Source organism: Sceloporus occidentalis, unplaced genomic scaffold (genome assembly GCF_023333645.1).
Source record: "Sceloporus occidentalis isolate IW3139 unplaced genomic scaffold, rSceOcc1.0.p SCAF_1, whole genome shotgun sequence".
Classification (NCBI taxonomy): domain Eukaryota; kingdom Metazoa; phylum Chordata; class Lepidosauria; order Squamata; family Phrynosomatidae; genus Sceloporus; species Sceloporus occidentalis.
Window position 1 is genome coordinate 24,039,789 of NW_028316981.1, and position 27,029 is coordinate 24,066,817.

Sequence of the window (27,029 nt, forward strand, 5' to 3'; positions counted from 1 at the left end):
CCCACAGCAGAGCACAAGCGCAAGACATCATTACACACATAGGATATTTATCCTCCATGATTTCGTGAGCCCACATGTCCATACCTATAAAAAGAATTTTTAAAAACATTTTAGAGTATGACTTTAACAATATCATTAAAAAGTTGCCACCATACCACAAAAGGAATGAAGTCATCTCTCATGATAAAGTGCACTTATACCATTGTTATTGTTATTCAATTGTGCCTTCCAATGGTTTCCAAATTATAGCAATTCTATCATGGGGTTGTCTTGGCAAGATTTGTTCAGAAGGGTGTTGACTTTGCCTTCTTCTGAGGGTGAGATAGTGTTATTTTTCCCAAAGTTTCACAGTGGGTTTCTGTGGCTGAGTAGGGATTCAAACCCTGGTCTCCAGGGTCATAGTCCAGCACTCAAACTACCATTATACTACACTGGCTTTCCTATAATTGTTATTGGTGGGAAATAATTAATTGGAAGTAACTTGTCATCTGCTCACTTCAAAGCTCTGATTCTGGAAATATGAACTTTGCTTGCGCAGACAAATGGTCAAGAAGACAGTATTTACTGTAGCCATTGTTCAGTGTTACCTGCAGCGCTAAGCGGAAGAGCCTTTCTGGTCAAGCTATGGTAGCACTTCCTATGGACTCTATAGTTTATTTTTGACTAAGGTTGAAGTCCTGGACCCAGTTACCTGGGAGTGAGCCACATTGAACTCAGTGGGACTGAGCCAGATGTACTTAGGATTCTAGTGTCAGAGTGCAAACATTGCCAGGAGAAAGACCCATTGAACACAATGGAACTTACTGCTGAGTAAACAAATGCACACACACACACACACGACTGCAGTTCTTATGTTGGTTAAGTCAGAGTCAGAACTTAATTAAAAAGCATGTAGCCTACTGGGATCATACATGATTCCATTTCCGTTTCCCCAAACATGTGAAAAGAATTAGGTTAATAATACGATTAACATAGCAAGGACTAATGCGATTAAAGTTACTAGAATAATTCTTCTGTGGGTACAAACTGGTCTGTAAATTAACTCTTTAGATTCCCTTACCCTACCTATAATTGGAGAGAAAAGGAAACCTACAATTCCTCTCCAGTGTGTTTTCTTCATGGTTTATTTTTATTAGATATTCAGTTCTGCCTTTCATGAGACAAGCAGGCATTTCACATCGTTCTTAAAGCTGGGGGATTAGGCAAAATAATCCTAATGTCTCCTTCCAATTGGCGTTCCTGAATCTTGCATTATGAGCATAATGAATTTGGCCTAAATCCAACTGTTAGTCCTAATGGAACTTACACAAATGCTGATTTACCAAGTTTAAATTGATTCCATCGGTTTGCTCCTGTTGAGACTAACAGTTGGATTTAGGCCCTTTGTACTTGATGGAACATATTTTAATGTCTGTTGAAGGGAAATTTAGTCATCTTCATCTGCCACTCCAGTTTGTGGATGATGGTGATGATGATGATATTTTATAAGTATCCCAATATGTCTAGGGTTGACAGAGTGAAAACTCGACGTGGCTTTTGTATTATTAATGGTTGTTTAGAAGAAGAGGTAATTTCAGCAAGTGTTGCTGAAATTTCCTCTTCTACACAACCATTAAAAGTAAAGGAGCCCTCTCTAGGTTTCAGTCTAGTAATCTGAGTTCTGTGCTGAAGTAGAATGGAATAAATCATGAGAATGCAGACTGCTGGGATGTGGAATGATTTCCATCCCCTGTTGTATTGTGTGATATTACAGAAGCTGTAGTTTCATGAACTGTTATTCTAGTTGAGCAATCTCTTCACAATTTTTAAAAGATTCAATTATTGCTAAAAGACGAGCTAAATTTAGTAAATCCTAAAGCGAACCTATCATGTGGTTTTTGTGGCAAGTTTCTTCAAATGAGGGCTGCCATTGCCATCCTCTAAGGCTGAGCAACTGTGACTTGCCCAAGGTCACCCAGTGGGTTTCATGGCTGAGTGAGGATTTGCACCCTGGTCTCCAGAGTCATAGTCCGACAATAAAGCCACTACATGATGCTAGCTTTAAAACTGGAGGTACTAATCCTTGTCCTTTTTTTGGTATGCATAACATTGCTAGATATGGACCCTCTTCTTGGGTTCTCAGGCCAAAGGGAAGTTTGTTGTGGCGCCAGAGCTCTCTGATAGAGAAGGCTAAATAGTTCCCAGAACTCCATAGCATTGAACCATGGCAGTTAAAGCAGTGTCAAACTGCATTAATTCTGCAGTGTAGACCGTAGACGCAGCCTTAGATATGCTGTTATTGGTTTTAAAACTGGAGAGAAAGGGATAGCTATGCTGCTTCAGGCCTCTGCTTTAAGCCATTTCAGGAGTCTGTCAGCTTTGAAAGGGCAATGAGCACTTCTCAGGATATCAGACAGCACTTTAGTTTGTAGCAAGGGATGGTGAGAAACCACTAAGTGGGAGCCCCAGAAAGAGGAAAACTGATACTTTTAACACGTCTTCTTTTCACTGAGCCTACATTAACTGTTTTGCAGCTGCAGTGGCACACACAATTGCTAATCCACCAAACCAGATTTTTGGGGGTTTTGTTTCTTCTGTAATCCCCTAATTTATGTAGCATTGTTTTGGACAGACTTCTGGAGACTCCACTCTGGAGTTCTGGCTAGAGAACTCTTCTGAAGAATGGTACAATCTGTATTTACCACTTCTGTTACACTCCAGTAGCATACCCTCCAACTGTGGCAGTGAGAACCCTGGTTACTCATATACTATCCCATTTCTCAGCAACTTTTAAAGTGCCCCAGTTTCTTTCTCATCCTCCTGCTTTCTCTCCTCATCTTTGGCTTACTTGAATTTCTGCAAACTGAATTCAAAATGCAAAAGTAGCTTGTAATCAATGAGCTCAGTAGGAAGGAGAGGAGAGGAGGGGGCTGTACCTTCTCCTAGTTTTGCAATGGAACCTATTGTGCTGTGTAACTACAAACTACTTCTTCAGTTAAGCAAAATTAATAAGCACACCTTGTGAAAAACAAGTAAAAAGGAGATGTCTCCCAGTTAAGAGGGGCTTTCCATTAGGAGATTCCATTTTAATTCCACCATCCCCAGAACTGTGCACCTGTGTCCCAGTTTCCATGAAGTGCTGGAGGATGAGTAGTGTTGGTCCTAATAAAAGGTATTTACATATCACTGTGTATCAACGTGAGACTCTTCTATCATGGATATCTGTTTGGCAAATTCCTGCTCTGGACTCCCAACTTTGGGCAGATATGTGCTGTTAATTGAAATTTCCTCAAATGCATTGTGGCACCTAATGCAATGTCACTCTGTGATATTGTATGAAATTAGAAATGGCAGTTTCCAGTCAGTTTCCATTCCAACTGACTCCAGAAGTTGAGAGGTGCCAGAAAGGAAAGCAAAAGACCCATATGACATTATCACTAAATGATTTCATCAGATAGTGGTAGAATTCCAAATATAGTGATCGGTTAGACTCAGGACCTGGGTCGAAATGGTCACCCTGCTTCAGAATGCAGATCACTTGCTTGAAAGCATTTCAGTGTCAAAATGTTCCTGGTGATACAAAAAAAACTTCAGTGGATCTGTCAGTTGTTTCCAGAAAGGAACTGGTATCTCTTGCGTATTTCTTGCCAAAGAAAATCCTATGAAATTGTCAGACAATTTGAACACACACACACAACTTGCAGCAAGAAATTAGAGGGGGATTATGATGAAAACACTGAGACTCCTTCTAATAATTAAACAGCTGGAAATTTTATCCTCTGTAGAAAATGTGGACAGAATATCCAAGTACTGTAAAATGTTTGTTTTTGAAAAATCACAGCATATATTTTTATTTTTAGTTATTTTATTTGCTAATGTTCAGAGTTGCTTTTATTTATTTATTGTGCCACCTTTCTCTGTAGTTCCCAGAAGGAAACCAATTAGCCCTGTAATTTTAAAAACAATTAATATTCAAAATGATAACAGACACTACATAACTGTGCCATCTCAGGAGAACTTGAAAACGTTTTTCACAACAACATCCAGGTTTCCCCAGGCTGGCTGGGGATTCTGGAAGTTGTTGTCCAAAAATAACTTCTAGTTCTGTGCACCAGTACTGTACTGAAGTGAGCTTCTAAACATTCCCTCCTGTATCAGGAATTCACTGCTACTTTCACATATGTTTACTTCTCTAATACAGGAATATTTTGACATAGGAATGCTTTTAAGCAAGTGATCTGCATTCTGAGGCAGGGTGACCATTTAGACCCAGGCCCTGAGTCTAACCGATCACTATATTTGGAATTCTAACACCATCTGATGTAATTAGATAGTGATAATATCATATGGGTCTTTTGATTTCCTTTCTGCCATGTAGCACCTCTCACTTTCTGGAGTCAGTTTCTAGAATGATTGCTTTGCAGACACCGATCTCTGACACACCCGCTTTTTACTTGGAGCATGTTGGGGGTCTACACTGCATAGGCTGGCATTCAAGCTGTAGTAGCTTGAATGTTGGGACAGGGATTTGTCATTGCAATAGATGGCCTTTGGTCCTTTGTATCTCTTTGAGTCTGTGTCACTCTGAACAAATACATTTTGTAATGTCTGATGAATGAGGCTTCCCACACTGCGATTCTGTGGGCATTTACTCATGAACAGACCTTTTTAATGGTAGCCCCCACTGTGAAATGTCCTCCCCAGATAGGTGTTCTTGTCATCTGCTTTATTTTGGTTTTACCAGTATGCAAAGACTTTAAAGCTTGTGATATATACTGTACCACTCAGGTGTAGCTTATAAAGATGTGATGTTTGTTGTTGTCAACTGTCATCAAGTTCACTTTGACTTATAGCAATCCTATAAATGAGAGACCTCTGAGTCACCCTGTTATCAACAGCCCTGCTCAGGTCTAGCAGGCGCAGGGCTGTGCAGGGGCATCATTAGGGGGTTCGGATAGCACCGGGTGACACCCTAATGGTGCGGGATGAAACCATTGAATCGCAGAATCCTAAAGTTGGAAGAGACCCCAAGGGTCATCCAGTCCAATCCCCTTCTACACTACTCCTTGAACAGCTGCCTTTTGGCAGAAATGAGTTGTGGTGTTCACCTGTAGCCCTTTAAAATGCCAACGAGGTGGTGTGAGTGCAGTGAGGCTCAGTGGGAAGAGAAATGAGAGGTCCTGGGTGTTTTAAAATTAAAATTAAAATGTAAAAAAATGTAAAAATATAATAATATAAACTTAAAAAATATTATTTAAAAATATATTTAAAAACGTCGTACCTTATCAAATTTTCACTTTAGCCACATGAAACTATGTACATGTAAATACATTCAGGCTGTGCATATGATACTGTAATTTAAAGGTATAATTTTAATTTTGCTACTTGTTTATGTCACAACTATTGTCATTACATTCAATGATATATGGGAATTATGATTTATGAGTAACATTAATTCAAAAAACATGACTGGTGTGGTATGGGAGAAAGTAAATGGCGAGGGGAGGGGGTTGACACCATGAGTTACCAAACCTAGTGACGCCAATGGGGATGGGGCATCCTTGACTGAGTCTATCCACCTGTAATGGGGTCTTCCTCTTTTCCTACTGCCTTCTACCTTACTAAGCATCATTGTATTTTCTAATGAGTCATGTGTTCAAGATATGATTTAGAACTACTTAAAAAAGAAGTTCCATGGATTTAAAAAAAAAATCTCCAGTTTTTAGCACAACTTTTACTTCTGATTACATTTAACTAGATTTCATTGTTTTTCTGTGTTTGTATTTCTTTTTTATGCATGTCAACTTAAGAATTTTGGCTAGGAGGCAACTCAGAAGTAGAATGAATGAACAAGGGACTCTTTCCCCCTGATTAATCCCTGATTAAAGGGTTTACCGTTTGAGATGAAGAATTACTCACCCCCTATGTCTGCAAGAGCCCCGGATTTGTACAAACCTCCACAGCAGTAACAGGAGGCAAGCCCAAAGCTGTGACACTGGCACCATAGCAGAGTAGTGGAGACCATATTTACCTGTAGAAGGCCCTTGGTTTGATCCTTGGCATCTTTAGAGATAGGGCTGGATTGGGAAAGATCTAAATGATTCATGAGATATTGCCAGTCAGTATAGACAACAGTAGAGAGCTATGTACTGGTAGTGTACTGGTTTGAGTGTGGAACTAAGACTATGGAGACCAGGGTTTGATTCCCTACTCAGCCATGAAACCCACTGGGTGACCTCAGGCATGTTACATGCTCTCAGCCTCAGGGGAAGGCAATGGCAAAAAATCTTGCCAAGAAACCCCCATGATAGTTTTGCCTTAGGGTCACCATAAGTTGAAAATGACTTGAAGGCACATACTACCACACTATCAGAGACAACAGTGAGATGGATGAACCAAGGTCTAATCTACACTGCAGAAATAATGCAGTTTGACACCTCTTTGTCATGGCTTAATGCTGTTGAATTATGGAAACTGTAGTTTAGTGAGATATTTAGCCTTTTCTGTCAAAGAGAGCTGGTACCACAACAAACTACAAATCCCAGGACATGGAGTAATGGCAATTAAAGTGATATCAAACTGCATTAATTCTGTAGTGCAGATCAGACCAAGGTTTTTCATAACACAGCTCCTTCTTTTCAGTGATTCAAACAGAGATACAGTAGGGATGAATAATTCTTTTTGCATTTCTGTGTATGGCTGAATAATCCAATCACATCCAGGACAGTGGAAATATGGAAAAATTATCCAATTAAATCAAGGGAAGTGTGTTGGAAGAGTGATTAACCATAGAGAAATGCATACCTTCTAAGATTTCACTGATGAAAACCAGGACGCATGTGGCCAGGTAACATCAGAGTGTGGTCAAGATGGCAAAACTTCTAAATGAGGAAGAACGCAGAAGCTAGGAAAGGGTGCAACAGTTTGCTTTTGCCCAGGCTTACTGGGAATAGCAAGACTCTGCCCCCTCCTTTCCTCTACTCCCTTGATCAGATAATTGCGTGCAATCCACTATTGTACTTCGAACTCAGTTTGCAGCAATTGACGTAAGCTGAGGACAATGGGGGAAAGTGAGAGGAGGAGAAACTGGCACATTTTAAAAACAACTGGAAAACTGGGGCAGCAGATAAATCAGGACAGTTGGAAGGTATGGAAATGCAGACAGTAGGCTCTTTTATAGATGGGTACCGTGGGTCTGTGTGCCCAGTGGTGTCACTAGGGTTGATGTCACCCAGTGCAGTAACTCATGGTGACAACCCTATGGATCTCCTGGGATTGGGGAGGGTTTCACCCCAGGCAACCCAGCATTGCTGCTACAACCCTCCCCAGCTGAGACAACAAAGATGGGACAACCCCCACACAGAATAGTTTTTTAATTACAAACAAATCTTCCGCCTCAAGGAAATAGGAAGGCATAGCAAACAGCCCCTCCAAAAGACAACGGTGGACAAAAAGATCAGGAGATAAGGCTGCAGAGGAGGGAGCAGAGAGAAAGGTTTGCGGCTTCACCCCCATCCTCACGCCCCAAGGGAAGCTGAATGCCAAGAAGTGTCTTCCCCTTTCTTTCCGGTGAGGGGCCTTGGGACACCTGATTGCTGCCCAGTGTCACTCCCTCTGACGGTGTCACCCGCTGTGGTCTGCACCCTCCCACCTTTCCCTGGTGATGCTACAGAGTATGCCTTTCTTTTCTTGATTAATTCATTTCTCTAAGGACACTAGCCTTTCTCCTGCTTTGAGAATTACTGCCCTATTGTGGTGTAGGGCTGGGGGGCAGGGAAGGCTGTTATCTTTTCAAATTGCTAAGAGTGAATTGGAGAGGAAAAAACCCTGAAGAACAGGAACCATCTACAGTTATCAGCTACTGCAATTTGAAAAGATAACTTGCATTTACTGAATATAGTTACAATTCTGTACTCACATAAACTATTTGGGCTTACCTCTGAGCAGACATGTATAGGATTGCTCTGTAAGTCTATTGTGAAGCCTTTTTAGTACTGAGTGCTGTATCTAAATGTTTAGCTTTTTAAAAAAGAAAAAAGAAAAGAAAAACCCTATGTAGTGTGACCTTGGATGGGTGCAGATGGTCCATAAATTGTTATGTACTGGAGTCTAGCATTGAAATTGTGGACCTGCCAGCATTTGACATATTGTCTCCTTTCTTTGTCCACCCGCACCCCCACCCCCTTTTCTTTCCCTTCTTCCTTTGGGAAATGCACAGCCCTGCACTGACATGTACTGTTGATTAATAGGAGAGAGCTGCAAAATGCTCGGAGAAGGCACTCCCTTTTGCTTGCAAAGAGAGCATTCGGCAAGGGAGATATGTTGTGTGTGCATTTTTAATGCAAAGAAGGAAAGCTATTGATTGCACTGATATACACCTAGCATGGTTACAACAAGCAACAACTGAACGGATTATTTGAAACGGCAAGCAGATGTACAGGACAAGCAACTTTGCAAGCACTTTGACAGCTGTGATATTAAGGATTGTGGTTAAGAGCCTATTTATTGATTGGTTGATTAAAATTTCCATTCCACCTTCTGTCCTTAAAACTCAGAGAAGCATACAACTGAAACAATATAAATGATTTAAAACAATTCCAGATTTAAAAAAAAATGAAATCATTTAAATAGGACAAAAGCATATTAGATCACCAAGTTAAAATGGCAGAAAAGGCTCTGTGTGTGTGTCTGTGTGCGTGCACCTTGAAGCCGCCTGTTGACTTATGGTGACCCCATGGTTTTCATAGTGTTTTCATAGGCAAGGAACCCTCAGAGATGGTTTTGCCAGTTCCTTCCTCTGAAATATAGCCTACAGCACCTGGTATTTATTGGTAGTCTCCTACCCAAGTATTAACCAAGGATGATAAAAAGAAGAGATTAGTTCCCAAAAGTGTTAACAAAAACACGTTTTAATTTAGCATCTAAAAGAAATCAATATTGGCAACAATCTAAAGGGAGGGAGCATTCCATAAATGGGGATACAGAAGAGAAAACCATCTTTATAAACCCAGAAAGAAACCCCACCCGTCAGCTACTAATACTATTTGAGTGCCAGAGTTCAGTGGGACCTGACACTAACTACCCTCTTCTCCCACATATGCACATCTGATCACTGCTTGCCTATTTCTCTTGAAGCTGTTGGCTCAGCATCTCTGGTATCACAATGGGCATGAGTGGTTCATGGAGTATTTGCTAATTTCCCGCCACCCTAGATCTTATGCTAGAATGTGTGATGGCTATTGGCGCACCTGCTGTGAGTTCACAGAGGGTCCTGTACAATTAAGGCAGCTTATTTGTAAAGCTTATAAGCAATGAGGATAAGTTTGATTATGGATTCTATGTTCTGTTGGCAGTTCTGAGCTTAACTTTAAATAGCACTGGAGTATTCCTGTATATCAAACTGTGGATGGTTGAATCCACGGATAAATAAATCCATGGATACAGAGGGTCACCTCTATATGAATGAAATGATGTGGTGTTTCTTACCTTTAAAATTCAGCATTAGGGACAGGGAACATGTGGCTGTACAGATGTTGTTAGATTGCAACTCCCAAGATTTCTTGCTGGTTGGGTTGATGGGAGTTGCAATACAGGAACTTCCAAATGGCCACACATTCCCAATATGCCCTACAATGGCCTAAGGCCTCTTAAGGATTTTTTTGTGTTGTATGCTTTCAAGTCATTTCTAACGTATGATGCCCCTAAAGGTTTTCTTGGCAAGATTTATTCAGAGGAAGTTTAACATTCACTGAGGCTGAGAGCATGTGACTTGCCTAAGGTTTCTTAGTGGGTTTCATGGCCAAGCAGGAATTGAACCCCGTCTCCAGAGTCCTAGTCCAACATTCAAACCATGATTATCACCTCCTAAGTCTTCTGCTCAAAACCTAAGGCCCTGCTCTGTGTCCTTCTGTTGGTCTTTTCAGTCATCCTGCCACTGATGTAGAACACTGTTCCAATGTGGCCTCCTCAAAGTTGTAAGTATTGGGTGTTTGTTGTTTTTCATTTAGTTATAACATAGCTGGATTGGATTTTGATAGTAAATGGCTTTTTGTTTTTTTTATATTTTACCTAGTTGTTGCCCCAGCACCTATGAGTTGGTTCCTGCAGAGCCAGTGGCCATAGCGGCTGAGGGATTCGGGAGGTTGTAGTCCAACAAACTGAACTTCCTCAGGCTCTTGGTCTCTGCTTGTTTTCTTATTGATTTATTGCTATTATTATTATTTTCATTGTTGTTCCGTTAGTTTTTAATATTGTGCTTTTGTAAATAAAATATGTACAGTGGGCCTTTGGTATCTGATGTTGTTTGATTCCAATCGTTCCCCCTCCTCCAGATACCAGAATCTGTGGATGTTCAAATCCCATTATACAGTGTAGTAGAATCATAGAGTTGGAAGAGACCACAAGGGCCATCCAGTCCAACCCTCTGCCATGCAGGAAATCTCAATCAAAGCATCCCCGACAGATGGCCACCCAGCCTCTGCTTGAAGACCTCCAAGGAAGGAGACTCCGGGGGAGTATGTTCCACTGTCAGACAGCCCTTACCGTCAGGAAGTTCCTCCTAATGTCAAGGTGGAATCTCTTTTCCTGGAGCTTGCATCCATTGTTCTGGGTCCTGTTCTCTGGAGCAGCAGAAAACAAGCTTGCTCCCTCCTCAATATGACATCCCTTCAAATATTTAGACAGGGCTATTATATCACCTCTTAACCTTCTCTTCTCCCGGCTAGTAAAATGTCATCTCTTATATCCAAAGGCAAAATCAAGGTTTGCATTTTGGATTTTTAAAAAAAACATGTGCAAGGCATGGGTGGTTGAACCTATGGATGCAGAATCCATGGATATGGAGGGCTGACTGAATTTTATTAGCCACTTAGTGTTTCTTTGGAAAGAAGAGCAGGTTAGCATCTTTAAAAAAACAAAGTAGAATTCTTCCTTTCTCACCAGGGAACTGTTGGAATAATAACAAGCTCTACACTTGAGTCATTATAAGGTTGATAACCATTATAGGGTTAATGTAGAGTTCCTGAGTGTAGATGACTTTCACCTGTGTGTGTATAGCTCTAATTAAGTTTTCACCCTTAATAAGGCTGGCCGTTGTAGTGAGCTCTCTCCCTCCCTTTTGCTCACTCTATCCTTAGCCTTTCTTTCTGTTGTATTATGCTTGTGTTACGTTGTTTATATTATATGCTATTTGTTATTATGTATGCCATTGTTGTTATGCTTTATTTACTATCATTTGTATATATGGGTTTAATGTGATTTTGTTATACTGCTTTGTTACCCTTTTTTAGTATTTAGAAAAAAACATTTTATACTACTTTGTCCCTTTAGTCTCTTTTCAAACCCATTGTTACAAAAGGAAGGACATAAAGAAAGAGACACAGCTGCTTCAGCTCACCTCAGGGTCCAGAGGTTGCAGTTGCTTCTTTGAATTCCAGTTGAGTTGACTGCACTTTGTGCTTAGTGGCTGGCTGATTGACACTGATAGATTGACTGCTTTCCGTATCCCCACTAGATCCCTATTTCCAGTTCTATGCCTGCCCTTGGTGGCGAAGCTGAAACACTGCTATTAACACATAGAGAAACTTGGTTTCAGTAATCCCAGGACAATGTACAGCATCGCTGGTATTTTTTTTCAGGTTAGCCTGCTTTAGAGCATGCAACTAAACGTCTTCCTAATAATAATAATAATAATAATAATAATAATAATATAAAAATACACAAAAAGAGGCCTGGGAGATGAAGGAAAGGTTGCATCCCCCAGGGCTTGCGTGACTTGTTGTTGTGTGCCTTTCCACTTATGGAGACCTTATCATGTTTTGTTTTTTTTGCAATATCTGTTCAGAGGAGGTTTGCCTTGCATGATTAGCAGTGAGTTTAATTTCTGTGTCCCTGTGTGTGTGACAGAGAGATGCTCCTTTTGATGGCAAAGAAGAGAGAATGTGTGTGCATGTGTGTAAGAGAGAAGCCCCTATGGATGGCAAGTAAAAGGTCACCTTTCTCCCTCTCAGAAATCACAGTCTACCTTAACCCCTGTTTCTAAGGTGTGTTTGGTTGCTACATACTTGTTTTCCAGCCGAGCATAAGCACTTTGAAACTCCTGGAGGAAGGTTTACCTGTGACCGAGGGGCACCTGGGAAGGGCAGATGCTCCTGATGCTGCAGAGAGAAACTTTCAGAATTCTTATCAGCTCAAACCTCTTCTCCCCTCCCTCTTTTCTGCAGAGGATCCCTCCTGCCCAATCGCAGCCCAGCTCCCCCTGCTTCTCCTTCCCTGCCCCCCTCTCCATCCCACTGAGAGGAAAGATTCGCCAGGCACTTTGAAAGCTGCCTAAATACCCTAATGGCAATAGATCCTGTTTAGTACTTGGATAGGAAACTACCAATGCATGCCAGGTGATTGGGGACCTTATCAGGCAAGGGAAATATAATCCAATGGCAATCCGAATGCAATCATGGGGTTTAATGTTATTGCGTGATAGACTACCATACGCAATTTTGGGCAATGGGAAGTCAGTCTGAACAAATTGCTGAGCTAGCGAATTCACGTGAATGCATTCTGGCCCCACTTTCTTTTCATTCGAAATTAAGAGAAATTCCTCCCGTGTGATAAACTCCTTAGGATATTTTTCAGAGGGAGGAACTGGAAAAGCCACCTCTGAGTATTCCTTGCCTAAGAAAACCCTAAGAAATTCATGGGGTCACCATAAGTTGACAGGTTACTTGAAGGTAAGGGCACACACACAGAGACAACAAAGTTAAAAAGAGGCAGTCATCCAGTTGACTCTTGAACCAATGCATGATGGGCAGGTGCTGGTTGCAGCAGAACTTTACCTTTCTTTAGCTGTTTCTTGTGGTTAAATAAGTGTGGGATTCAGCTAACATCCATTATTCCTTCATTGCAAGACCAAAATGGAACCACATATTTGCAGTATGGAATAAGAATCTCAAACTATTTGTTGTTGTTAGTGGTTAGCTGCCTTCAAGTCAACTCTGACTTCTGGTGTCCCTGTCCTAGGATAAGATTTACTCAGATGAGATTTGTCACCACCCTCCTCTAAGGATGAGAGAGAGGGACTTACCCAAGTTCACTCAGTAAGTTTCCTTGGCTGAGCAGGGATTCAAACCCTGGTCTCCAGTAATCCTAATCTAATATTCAACTCACTACACCATCCTGGGTTTTATCTCAAATATAGTAACAGGTTTCCAAATATATATAATAGAAAACCTGTTACTATATTTGAGATAAAAGCCAAGGGTGGTGTAGGGAGTTGAATGTTGTCTGTTTCAGGAGAAACGTGAACCTCAGATGTTCAGCTGTAAATAAGTGTCTCGAATAGAGGAACAGTAAGTGACTACAGATCTGTCTTTGGATTCTCCACTCCTCATTTGAGGAAGACTGTGGAAACTCATACATCCAGCTTCTTTCAGTTAGTCTCAAAGGTGCTGCAAGATCCCATAGCATACAGATTTTTCAGACTAACACAGCTATGCCTTTGAATTCTACCATGTTCTACCAGTAAACACAGGGATCTTCCAGCATCTTTGAGACTAACTGTGTGATAGAAGTTACAGGATAAACTTTCATATACTTTGGGGCTGCAGCCACCCTTTTCAGCACCAGACTGGGGCTGTTGCAACTACATGCTGTTACCTCAATCTGACCTTTCCACAGTGCAAAAAGGAGCTGTGACTTTCTGGCGCTCCTTTGACACTGTGTCAACTGGAGGTAGTGCCAGAGAGGCGCCATGATGCCACGCACAGCATCACACCAGCATGCAGGCGGAGTCAGGGCATGTGTCATGCGGACACCACATACCCACTCTGCCCCAATGCTGGCTTTTATCACTGGTCTGTTGAGGCTGTCTGTCTACTTCCTCAGATGCATGGAGGTAAGGGACATACAGAATAAGACATGTAGAATAAGACAAGACACAGCAGTCTTCTCTTTCAGTAAGCAGCCAGCTTACAAAGGAGAACAATCCAGCCTAGCAAAATAAGCTTCTGCATCGGAGAGAGTAAATACCTGTGCTTGGGCATGCATCATAGGCTGCATCTGCACTATAGAAATAATGCAGTTTGACTCCACTTTAACTGCCATGGCTTCATCCTACAGGATCCTAAAATTTGTATTTTGTGAGGAAGGCTAAAGACCTTGTAAAACGGCAAACCCCAGGATTCCATAGGATGGAGCTACAGTGCTTAAAGTGGTGTCAAACTGCATTATTTCTACAGTGTAGATACATCTGTAGTCTAGGGTCAGTTGACAGAGCTTGGAAGCAACATAGTTCCTTGTAACAAGTTACTGTTTTGGTTAACAAGGGTGCAATTAAGTCACATTTGAAAACATTAATTACAACAAGTGGGTTCAAAGTTACTTTACTGGTGCAACAAGTAACTTTTCAAGTTATTTGCATCATTATTGTTCTTCCTTTACTGAGCCTGCTGCTTTTGGGAATTCTGACAGGAATTTTTCAAATTTAATTACTTTCTCTTATGAATCCTAAGCTGTGTTCCCCCCCTTCAAGTAACAAAAAGTAATAGAAAAGCAAAGGAAACATAACAAACAATGCAATGGAGCTTTTTCATCTTAACAATAAATTACTGTCCAAACACTACAATGAATAATGGCAATCAATTTTTTTTTAAGTAACTCTCCAGGCGCTAAGATTATTGGCACTAGTTCATCAAGGAATCATGAAACTTCCTGTGTCCTTCCTGCTAAAAATTAGATAGGTGCTCGATTCAGGGAAAAACAGCTGACTGCCTACAGGTTCATAGAATTCAAGGAATCATATAGATTTCTGTTGTTGATCCACCTACCCCAATGTTCTGCTTTGGATTTCCAAGGTAGGTTTCCAGAGTTCGGAAAATGTTTTCCATATCTTTTAAAAAATCATGCTATCTTGATGATTTGGGGAGTTGTAGTCCCCAAGAAGGAACTTTGCCAGGACACTGGTTTCCCTTAGGGCAAAATATATAAACATTATACATTGTGTAAAAGGTTTAAAAGGTTTTTTTTTAAAAAAAAAAGCAGCAAAGATTCAATGCCAAAATATCTGACTGTAGTTGTGATTAGTACAGTGGGCCCTTGGTACTTGCTGGGGTCTGATTCCAAGACCCCATCCATGGATACCAAAATAAGTGGATGCTCATCTCATTACATTAAAATGATGTCCTTTATATAAGATAGCAACAGCAAGTTCATTTCTATACCGCTTATCAGTGCACTTAAGCACTCCCTAAGCAGTTTACAAAGTGTAAACTAATTGCCCCCAACAAGCTGGGGACTCATTTTAGTGACCTCGGAAGAATGCCAGGCTGAGTCGATCCTGAGCCCCTGGCTGGAATTGAACTCACAACCTTGTGGTTTGTGGGTGAGTGGCTGTGGTACAGGCATTTAACCACTGCACTACCAGGGCTCTATGTTCAGATGTGAATGCTTGAATCTATGGGTGCAGAATCCATGGTTATGGAGGGCTGACTGTATTATGAAGGTTGCTTTTCCATGGGATTAGTTTATTAGTGATTCTGTTACTGCAACAGGAACTGAGGTTCTTTTTCTCTGATCTGTTGTCTTTATAATTTTGTGTGAGTAACAAGCACTTGTGCATTAACTTAAAACTTCAGTTGAGCATTTAGAAATATAGTTTAGGCATCCAAGGAGAGGCAGCATGGTGTAGTGGTTTGAGTGTTGGTCTATGACGCTGGAGATCAGCATAAAAACCCATTGGGTGATGCTGGGCAAGTCACACTCTCTCAGACTCAGGATGGCAATGACTAACCGCCTCTGAATAAATGTGCTAAGAAGACCCTATGATAGGGTCGCCTTAGAGCCACCATAAGTAAAAAAATGACTTGGAGGCACACAACAACAACAAATCCAAAGAAAAGGGGCAGGAGAAGCGGCCAAGGGAATGCAACACACAGCAAATATTGATGTGAAAAACTTTCAGTGTCTCGCTTTTTAACTGGGAGGCAGAATACTTTTTTTTTAGAGGGGGGAAGCAGTGTCCTCATTTTGCCCTCCGTCTCCAGTAGCTAGGTCTATAAGACATGAATGGGGCTTCTATTGACCCTTGGAATCTTTAGAGAGCCATCCCTTATGTTCTTCTTCTTGTCTGCCTTCAAGTCTTGTGGTCTTATGGTGACCCTGTTCAGAGTGGGTTTGCCTTTGTCTTCCTCTGAGTCTAAGAAAGCATTACTTCCCCAAGGTCACCCAGTGGGTTTACATGACTGAGCAGGGATTCCATCCCAGTTCTTGAGAGCTGTAGTCCAACACATTGGCTCTCTAGCCATCCATTATACTTCTTTCAAAATGCAGAAAGCCCAACTCCTGTGGATTGGGGCCTTGGGACTTGTGCCTTCAGGGCACTATGGCTCTGAGACTCAGTCCTCCTCATTGCCTGGGAATGAGACAGCCTTGCAGGGAGGTGCATGACCACAACTCTTTATTTTGTTGTTGTTAACTGCTTTTAAGTTGACTTTGACTCATGGTGACCCTGTGAATGTGACATCTGCAAGACCTTCTGCCCTCTCCCTTTCTGCTCAGTTCCTGAGATCTCTTTGAGGTGCAGGTCTGTGGTCTCTTTGATTAAGTCCATCCATCTGGCATGTGGTCGGTCTCTCTCTCTCTCTCTACTTCCCTCCACCATTTCTAACATTATTGTCTTTTCTAATGATTCATTTTCCCTCATGATGTGGCCAAAGTACAACAGCCTCAATTTAGTCATCTTGGCTTCCAGGGAAGGTTCAGGCTTAATCTGTTCCAGGGCCCATTTGTTTGTCTTTTTGGCCATCCATGGGATCCTCCGCACTCTTCTCCAGCACCACATCTCAAATGATTTTCTTTTTATCTGCTTTCTCTACTGTTCACCTCTCACATGATCTTACATGGGAATACCATGGCTTGGATGATTCTTAGTTGTTGTGCGCCTTTATGGAGACCCTAAGGCAAACCTGATGTGGTGTTTTCTTGGCAAGGTTTGTTCGGAATAGGTTTACCATGAGGCTGAGAGAGTGTGGCTTGACCAAGGTGGATTTCATGGCTGAGCTGGGAATTGAACCCTGGTCTCCAGAGTCATAGTCCAATGTTCATACCACCATGCCATGCTGGCTGTCTAGTTATCTACAAACAAATCGTAGACATGAGTGGGAACCCCAGGCATCCCCTTGTCTGATCCTGTGCACCCAGAGGACCTCGGTGAGCAAAGTTTGCAGAGTGACCAGATGTCCCAACTGCAAAGGAGGACAAATCACCAGAGAATATAGGGCATTAAAGGAAAATGTAGGATGTCACAGCATAAAAGCTAAAAAACAAGTTCTCATGGAAATATAAATGCATGCTTCTTATACTATAAGCTCATGTTCAAATATAAATGTACATATGAATATAAATGAATGCTCTAAAATTCCATTTTGGCATTCCTTCCTGCCCAGAGATGTTCTGGGAAAGGAGGATGACCTCTGGTCACCTTCTAGCCTAACCTCCAAGGAAGGCAAGCCCCCACAAGAATGTAGGCATTCAAGAGAATGCAGGACATTTCCAAATAAAAGCTGGAAACATTCAATACAAAGATCAACTCATGCTATTCAGCCCTGGACCTTTTGGGATTCCTCCTGGGCCGAAGAGTGAAATGTAGGACGTGCGGTGGAAAAGGAGGACTCCTGGGGATGCCCCTTCTTTGCAAGAGGAGGAGACCCCGGGAGGCGCAAGAGCAGCCTCAGGACGAGCATCTCCTGGGGGCTTGGCTTGGGCTTTTGTTGCCTGGCGGGTCCTCCTCTTCTCTTCCAGCCCTTTCCCCTTCTCCTTTTCCTATTCATCCTCTTTTCTTCCTTTTGCAGTAGCCTCTCCTGCTCAGCAGGGGCTCTCTCGGCTTGCTGCCTGCTGCTGGTGGAGGGTCTGGCTGCCGGGGCTTTGGCAGAACTACTTTCACCCAGCAGCAGCAGCAGCAGCAGCAGCAGCAGCAGCAGCAGCAGCAGCAGCAGCAGCAGCAGCAGCAGCAGCAGCAGCAGCAGAGCCTTCCTCCTCCTGCTGGCTTTCTGCAGCCTTTCCCTCTCCTCCTGCTGCTGCTTCTGGCTCTTTTTGTTCCCTGGCCTCCAAGGGCCCCCTTCAGTCTCCCGCTCCCTGGGCTCTTGGGTCCCTTCTGCTGAGCCCCTGCCTCCATCTCCTGGCCCTGGAGCCCCGGCATCCTCCCCTCCCGGCTCCGACTTGGAGGGAGATGGCAGTTGGGGTGAGTAGTAGTTGCCTCCTCCTTTGCTCCAGGCTTTGGCTCTCCTCCTGGGTTTGTGTGGGGCTCCCCCTTTTCTCTCTTCTTGGGGTAAAAGGGGAGCTTTCTTTTCATCTCTTTTGGGAAAGTTCCCTAGAGCCATTGAGAGACGGGGGGCTCCGCTCTCTCTTTGGGGGAGTGGGCTTTTCTCTCCTCGTGGGCTAAAATGGGGCTTGGTCTCTTCGTTGGGGAAAGTGCGGGGTTTGTTCCTTTGTGGGATCAAGGGGCCTTTTTCCTCTCTTCCTGAGGAAAAGTGGGGTTTTGTCTCTTCGTGCCATAAAGCGGGCTGTCTTTGAGGGGCCAAGGGGGGCTTTGTCTCTCTGCGGAGGACTCAAGTCGGGTTTCGGCACTTTGTGGGGCCAAGTCTTTGTGGGGTTCTTTGGCCTCTTCGCGGGATACACGGCGTCTTGTTGCCTCCTCCTCCTCCTCCTCCTCCTCTTGGGGCTCAAGGGGGCTCTCTTTCTGGGGCCAAATGGGGGCTCTTTTGGTCCCTTGGTGGGTTTCGTCCGCTGCTGTGAGGAAAAGGGGGCTTCCTCTCCTCGGGGGCTTTGCCTCTTCTTTCTCTTTCTCCACCCGCTTCTGCCCCAAATTGCCGCGCGCGGGAGGGAAAGAGAGAGGGAGAGAAAGAGGGAGCGAGGCCCCCTTTGCCCCCCTTTTACCCCACAAAGGACCCCCACTTTCTCCCACGAAGAGACCAGAAACCCACTTTGCCCAGCGAGGAGACGAAACACTGCGTGGGAAATAAGGGAGGCGCGGAGGGAAGCTTCCCTTTCGGTGGAGCTTGTCGTTCACACACCTCAGTGGGCTGCATCCACACTGGAGAGAGAATTCGGTTTGGCAGCGCTTTAACTCTTTTCCTGGCTCTTTGCTATGGAATTCTGGGAGTTGGAGCTTGTTGTGGGCCCAGAGCGGTCTCAAAATGGAGGACATTTGGGGATTCCTCCTGACAGGGAGACTGAGGTGGAGGACATGTCCTACAAAAGGAGGACCCTCTGGTCCTGGCCAAGGGAAGAGGGGAAAAAGTCAGCACCAGCATCCCTCCCCTGTCAGCCTCCTCCAACTGGCCCCCTGTTCTACCTGCTCCATTTGGCTGGCCACTGCAGGCACTGCCCCATTGAGAAGAACCAACTCCTTCCTCCTTTTCCTCCCTCCCTCCTTCCTTCCTTCCTTCCTTCCTTCGCCCCCCCCCCCCCCAGTCTCCTTTGTTCCCAAGGAGGGGCTGGCCTGCCCCATGGGGAGCCTGGCAGTGCTGGGGAGAAACATGAAACCTGTCCTTCTTGAACCTGCCCATGGAGCAAAAGCAGTCAGTGTGTTTATATATAGGAGAGGAGGAACGGGTCATTCACTCTTTTTTGTGTGCCTTCCTGTGTTTATGGGGTATGTAGAGAGATCTTGTAGCACCTTTGAGACCAACTGAAAGAAAGAAGGTGCCAGCATGAGCTTTCCTAGACTTCAGTCTGCTTCCTCTGACATATATTTTGTAGACTTCCGTCTACTTCCTCAGATGCCGACTTCTTTATTTCAGTTAGTCTCAAAGATGCTACAGGATCTCTCTCCATACTGATTCTACAGACTAATGTAACTATGGCCCCATGCAGACAGGCCAAAATAAAGCTGCTTCAGGACACTTTGGAGGTATACTGTTTAAATGATGCATGTGTCCTAAGAGCCCAGAAGCCGCACCAAAGCCACGATCCAGTCCTAAGGAATGGAGCACAGCTTTGGTGCAGCTTCCGGACTCTTAGTATGCATGCATCATTTAAACAGCATACCTCCAAAATGACCCGAAGCAGCTTTATTTTGGCCTGTTTGTTCAGGCTCTATATCTTTCAATTCTACCTTTGTCTATATATGTGAAGCAATGGTTTAAGCACTGGACTAGGATTCTTGGCTCAACCATGCAAACCCACTTGGTAACCTTGGGCAAATCACACACACTCCCTCAGCGTCAGAGGATGGACATGGCAAAAACCCCTCTGAGCAAATCTTGCCAAAAAAACTTTCTCGTGATAGGTACGCCATAGGGTTGCCTTAAGTTGGAAAAGACTTGAAGGCACAGGTCCACAAACAAAAAGCCTGTGTATACATTGAGGAGAAAGTGTGAGGGGCCTCTTCCTAGGAGGGAAGGTCACAGGGAAGGATTGAAGCAAGTCTTCTCCTCTACCTCGCTTCTGTTATGTTGTTTTAACAGGGAGCGGCCTTCTTTCTGTGTACACATAAGGCCGGCTACCTCCTTGTGGTCCCTAAACCGTCCAGGTCCTTCAGCCAGGAAAAAAAAATCTTCAGGGATGTTCCACACAAATAAGGGAGACTCAGAAAGGAAATGGGTTCTGCCCTTCGTGTGCAAGGATGCCACATTTTTGGACACAGTGAGTTGTGCTAAAGAACTTTGTCCCCAGAATTGGAATTTTTTTTTAAAAAAAATCACACAGATCACAGTGATTGAGACAAATGCTCCATATGAATTAGTAACAGAGATGTAGTGGAACTGTAAGTGGGAATGAGCCCTTGGGATTTTTCTATTGCTGAGAGATGCTACCTTGTCCCACCCTGTCCCTCATACTGAGTTGCAGTGCCCACTGGGTCTGGAAGGGAAATGAATTTTCTCAGCAGCAAAGAGCTGTCTGTCTTGTAATCTGGTGACTTTGCCTGAGTGGGCAAGAGTCATTAGCTGTACAAAAGCGCTGTTCCTGGTGGAGGTGAAAATTGTACAAAAATGTACAGGGGGCCCTTGGTACACAGTGGTTTTGCTTTTTGGAATTATATATTTTGTAAATATTTTCAAGCTGTGGATGCTTGAATCCATGGGTAAAAAAAAAAATCTCTGGATCTGGAGGACCAACTGTATATATAGATCAACACTGCCTCCTGCAATTTGGGGGATGTCTGTATAGGGATTGTCAAGCAAGAGGGCCATCAAAAAATCAGTGTAAGGATGAAGGCCTGAACCAAACATCATCCCTACACCTCTGAGTGTTAAGAGATTAAATAACAAAGTCTTGTGGCCCCATAAAGACTAAAAAGTTTTCATGGGCATCATAAGTGGGGGTCTGTGAAAGTTTATGCCTTAAAGCAGATGTTAGGACTGAAGCTCCCAGCATTCCTCCCCATTGATTATGCTGACAAGGACTGTTGGGACTTGCAATCCAACAACATCTGGAAGACCACTTGATTTCTACCCCACAAGGCCTTTTGTGGATTTTGCTGCAATGGACTAATATGCCTCCCCTTTCAACATCATTAGAGATTAATTGTCCCTTTAATCATATTTTTGCACTTGTCACAGTCAAGGATACAAGTATGAGGCTTATTATTTCCCTTTAATGCATGTGTTTGATGAATGAAAAACGATATGCATCACAAGTGCTCGTTAGTTATTCTGTACTAATTGGTCCAGAATCAAGAATGTGTGTGAGTGCAAGCACTAGCTATTAATTGTTTATTTAAGACAGGTTGTGTGAGTGTTTGGCCACACTTTGACAGAGAGTGACTTCAGATAGCAGGCTCCTGGTGCTACCATTCAAAAGCTGTTCATTTGTTCTGTACTTTACATACTAAGGGTTTTTTTTAAGTGGAAAGTAAACAAGACAGAAGAAGTTATAGGAAAGTAGGAGGGGTATATCTGTGGAAGATGATCTTGTCATCTGGATCTCCTCTAAAATTCCATGGAGGAGATGGAGTAATAAAATGGGAATGATAAAAGCCTCATCTGGAATGACTCCCTTATACACATCAGTGTACTCCAAATTGCAGCATCAGGAGAGCAAATGTTTTTGGGACATGGGAGGGAACGTTTAGATCTTGCTTGCTTTATCTGCCGTACATACCCAAATATCTGCCATCTACAGTTTTAAAACAGATGCATACAATGTCAACCAAAGTGTTTAACAACATGCATAGTTTGTTCTGCTGATAAGGCACAATACAACAACAACAAAAATAAAGCTTCTGTTCCGTTTTGTGGTTACAATCAGAAAATGTGTAGCACAGACTGTAGCCAATGTTTTCTTCACTCTTATTAAATGGTGACAGATAAGGTACTATAGAGTTGTAGAGTTTGAAGGAATCACAAGGGTAGTCTAGTCCAATTCCCTATGTGGGAATAGACAATCAAATCCTTCCATAGATGGCCACCCAACCTCTCTTTAAGGGTGTCCAATAAAGGAAAGTCCATCCAAGACATCTATTCTACTGTGGAATAGTGCTCACTATCAGGAACTTCTCCCTAATATTTAGGTGGAATCTCGTTTCTAATTTGAAGCCATTGATTCAATGTTCTGGTCTCTGGAGCAGTGGAAACAAACTTGCTCCATCTTCTACATGAGATCCCTTCAGAGATTGCATGTAAAGATTGCTGTCTTGACACTTCTGAATCTTATTTTCTCCGAGCTAACCATACTCACCTCCCTAAGTTCCTCATTGGTTTCCATTATTGCTTTGGTGAAGAGGCATGTAATGTATTGATTACTATCAAAATACTATTACATTATGTAACAATGTCTTTACCATTTGGAATTACTAAACACGTTTCCATGATGGTGGATAACAAATATAACCAAGTATCATCCTGCAGGAAGAGCTAGTGAGCAAAGTAAAGCAGACAGAACAGTGCTTATTGCTATGCTTCTCACTGGTGGTGTTTCTGCATCCTAACACAGCAAAGCACATCCAGGTATTGAATGTTACTGAGAGGATAGCAGAAAATCTAATACACATGATTTCCACATTTCTTGCTAATTACGTCTCAAAAGGACTAGTACAGGGTTAATGCCAACCCCTGAAAACAGAAATGACATGCTATCGTATTGCCCTTGTTCAAAATCCCTAGCTCTTGACTTGATTGTTGCATTTGGAAGAGGTACTATTAAGGTAGCTTGGTTGGTGGCCATGTTGTCTAAGGAATTCTGTAGTCCAAAAAGTAACTTTTCTGGGCTTTGTTTAGTATATTCTGTAAGGAGAATTAATGCTTTAGGAAGAGAAGCATTAGCCCAAGTTTGATCTGTCTGGTTGTCAGGATATTTCCCTGCTACCATGTCTTGAATTCAAATATAGCCTCAGGCTAACAGTGAGACCATGTAAGACATTGTGGTGTGACAATTTGCCAGCAGATGTCACCCCCTGCATTGGAGAGTGATGGGAAGAAGCATCCCTAAAGATTTTGGGAGGAGAGAAGTTCTTACTTTCTCCTGCTGGCAGAAGTTGGGCTTAGTGCAGTGAGTTTGTTAGGCTCTGCTTCTCTTATTGGCAGACTATAGTCATCTGTTGAGGTCTTGGGTCATCTGTGCCTCAAACTGCTTTCTGTATTTCCAGTCAAGCTGACAATGCTTCTAGGTCAAAAAGTCCAAAAAATAATGGGCCATGGCTATGCTAGGGTGATTGGAAGAGGAAGGAGCATTCCTTCATGTAAAGGACATCTGGCAACTCATCTGCTGGTTGTTATGGGCTCTTTGATTTACTGGGGTCAAGTGGATGGGTACCGAGATCTGGCTTAATTAATTCAGCAGAGACAAATGTGCTGGCCTGCATGTTGGAGTGTGAGGAGAAGCTCTCCAGCTCAGGGCCTTCTTCTAAGACATCTAGTTAGGGTGGGCGCTTAACAGAGAAGACAGGGCGCCTTGCAGAAAAGTGGGAATTTCAGCAGCTATGAAGTCCCCTCTGCTGCAGGACTCTGAAAAACCACAGGAGCTCTGTCCTCTTAAGCTAGTGGCTGCCCTACAACTAGCCCAGGAGAGGGGCTGGAAATCATCTATGACTCCAATTTATGTTTTGTGCCGCAGGCCCAAGCCACCTTCCCTTCCCTCCTCTCCAAAGAAAATTCAACAAAAATAGCTCTCTGTTCCTTTGGGAGTTGTATGTTTCCTTTAGTTTGTTCCCCCAAAGCAAGCCCTGTTGTTATACTTTGGTTTGGGTTTTTGTTTTTTGTTTTTGTTTTTTGCTTAACCTCACAAAGAGTTTTTATAATACTGGAGGTAGACCCCAGCCACCTCCAGGCTTGTAGGTGTTTTGTTTTGGCCTGCATTGCATCCCGGAAGTTGAAAATTAGCTGCTAGACATCTGGAATTTACCTTCCCCAAATTCTACTCCAGGTTCAAAGGGTGTAGCTATTGGGCAGGGGAGGGAAATGAGGGCATTGACCCCAATAATATTGGTTTTAACAGTTTTATTGTGTTTGTATTGTTGTAATTTTGATTTGCTGTGTTGATGTATTGTATTGTTTGAATTGCTGTGATCATTTTTTTATTTAATAAGAATTTTCTTTCAGCCTCCAGATTTCTAGCATTGTAGAGAAAGACATGGAGAATCATTCATACCTAGAACTCCTTTTTGCTACGTTTGCATTCCTTTTCTAACTTTACCTGCCCCATTTCTGAGGATGTTTAAGCTATACAGTGGGCACTTGGTATTTGCTGGGGTTTGGTTCCAGACCCCCCCCCCCTGTATATCAAAATCTGTGTATGCTAAAGTCCCATTAAATGCAATGGCATAGTAAAATGGTGTCCTTTAGATAAAATAGCAAAATCAAGGTTTGCTTTTTAGAATTTATATATTTTTTAATATTTTCAATCCATGGGTGGTTGAATCTGTGGATAAAGAATCCATGGATAAGACGGTCCAACTGTATTTCTAAAAGCTCATCTAAACTTTTAACTTACTGGAAAATACCGTTTAAACACCCAGCTGCACTAGAATGTGCACCTAATCCACCAATCATGCTTTTGTAGCCCATTCCCAAATCAACCTTCTGTAGAACCAGCAAAGTTTCCTCTATCATCAACATCCACCCAATGCAAAGCTGTGTGTATAAGGCATTGCCAAGCATGTTAACCAAAACCAATAATACAAATTTAGATAGGAAAAAATAAAGAACTCCTTCTCTATACACATTCCAAAAGCTGTGGCCCACCCCAAATCATGCAACCTCAAATCCAGGTATTTCAAAAATTCACACAAGTAAGGAATAGGGAATAAAGAATCAACTTCAGCCTCATTGGTGATGTTGAGCAAATCACCCAGCAATCTGTGAGTAAATCCTCATCTTCCCTCTGCCCATCCTTGTGCTACATTTTCTTTGTTGTCAGCATAGATTTGGTTAGTAAAATGTGTCCCATTCTCTGTGAGAAATCTCTATTGCACTGGTCGCTGGCTAACGCTCCCTTGCTCTGCCTGGAAATTAGCTGAACAGGTTAATAATTAACCAGTTCCCCCCTGTGCTTCCCCTCCCACATCTGTTGTAGTTTTGTAAAATCTCATTTAGGAAACAGCTTTGTTAGATCTCCCTCCCTCCCACCTACCCCATCCCTTCCCTTCCCGCCCGCCCCCTTTCCCACAGCACACTGTTAATCTCCTGGGAGAATGTGCTGGCGTAGAAATCTTTTCAGACTCCTTTATGCTGCTCACTTTGACTCTGCCCACAGCCCCTCTCCACTTTCCTACAATGGCCAAGGTGCCATGTTCTAGTGATGAATGGAGATCAGGAGGAGCATGGTGGGTTGGAAAGCCCAGGTTGGAAAGATGTGGAGCAAAGGTTTCCTACGCCCTCTGTATGTGCAGGGAAATGAAGTATACTTGTCCCTCCATATTTGCTAGGGTTAGGGGCACAAGACCCCTGTGGATATGGAAAAACCGCAAATAACAAAAACATGTTTTTACCTGAGAAGACACCTCTCTAGGAATTGCTAGGTCCTCCAGTGCAATTCTGTGGTCAACGTCTGAACAGACACTGACCATAGACCTGCACTGGAGGAGCTACAAAGGCCTAGTAGAGTATTCTGTCTAGGAATCTCTAGGTCTTTCAGTGCAACTTTTAGTTAAAGTTGACCATCGAGTTGCACTAGAGCTCCTAGATATTTCTAGAGAGAACATATTAATCAAACCCGTGAATAATCAAATCCGCATATATCAAAGCTGCAAATATAGAGGGATGAATGTAGATAGTGATAAAGTTTTTGTTTTTTGAAGATTCTGGGAAGATGGACTACAATTCTCAGCATGGTCACTTGTTATGGGGTTGGGGGATTTTAGTCCAAAAAGGTAGCTGGATGTGGGCATTTCCCATCACTTACTACTTAATTGGTTTAAGAGCCATAGCTCAATGCTAAAGCAGCAAACACTAGTATAAAGGACCTGGAATTAAAGTATGATCTTAAAAAACAGGTCCAGCCCCACTGTTTGGCAAAATGAACTGGCAGTTTCAGGCTGTACATATGGGTTGTCACAAAATAGCAGTAAACATTTAGTTGTTCAGTTACTTATTACTACATTCTGCTGCCAGGAAGGGGGTGGGTGGGAGATGGTTGCGGGATTCTTTGCCTCATGTGTTAAAATAACTTGGCTGGCTTCAGGTCCTGTGTGGCATAATATAGGTAGGATGCTGGAACTACAACCTTCTGCTCTGCTTCTGGCAGCAAAATGTTTCAGGCCAGCCCTATTAGAAATGTCCATAGTTAGTGTATGTAGGAAGTCTTAGGTTCAGCCATTGGCATCACTATTTTTAAAAGAGCTCAGGTAGAATGCTGGGAAATACCTTTGCATGAAACTTTAAAGAGGTCCTGTGTATGTGTCCACCACTGGGCTAAATGAATAAAATGAATCAATGAGTCAAATGAATCAAAATGATATGACTCATCTCTGTTGATAGGCACTGGCAAAATCACTACTGTTTTCCCATACAAAATCCTCATGCTTCCAAGAGATCTTTGTGGTAAGCCAGAGGACATTAAAAATTGTTAGTGATTTTATGTTTTTAGCAGAGCCATAGGAAAGTTACTTTTTTAAACCACAACTC

At 42.8% G+C, this 27,029-nt stretch overlaps 1 protein-coding gene across 2 annotated transcripts in view; it reads left to right on the forward strand.

Moving 5' to 3' along the window:
• LOC149321215 (plexin-B1-like) overlaps positions 1 to 27,029 on the forward strand; it is a 221,080-nt gene that overhangs the window by 14,297 nt on the left and 179,754 nt on the right. The window contains exon 1 of one of the 2 annotated variants that reach the window (XM_089517430.1): positions 18,146 to 18,208. The exons of the other annotated variant lie outside the window; for it this stretch is intronic. The gene's annotated coding sequence lies outside the window, so the exon portion shown is untranslated. Of the gene's footprint in view, positions 1 to 18,145; positions 18,209 to 27,029 lie in introns of those variants that run through there. 2 annotated transcript variants of the gene reach the window in all.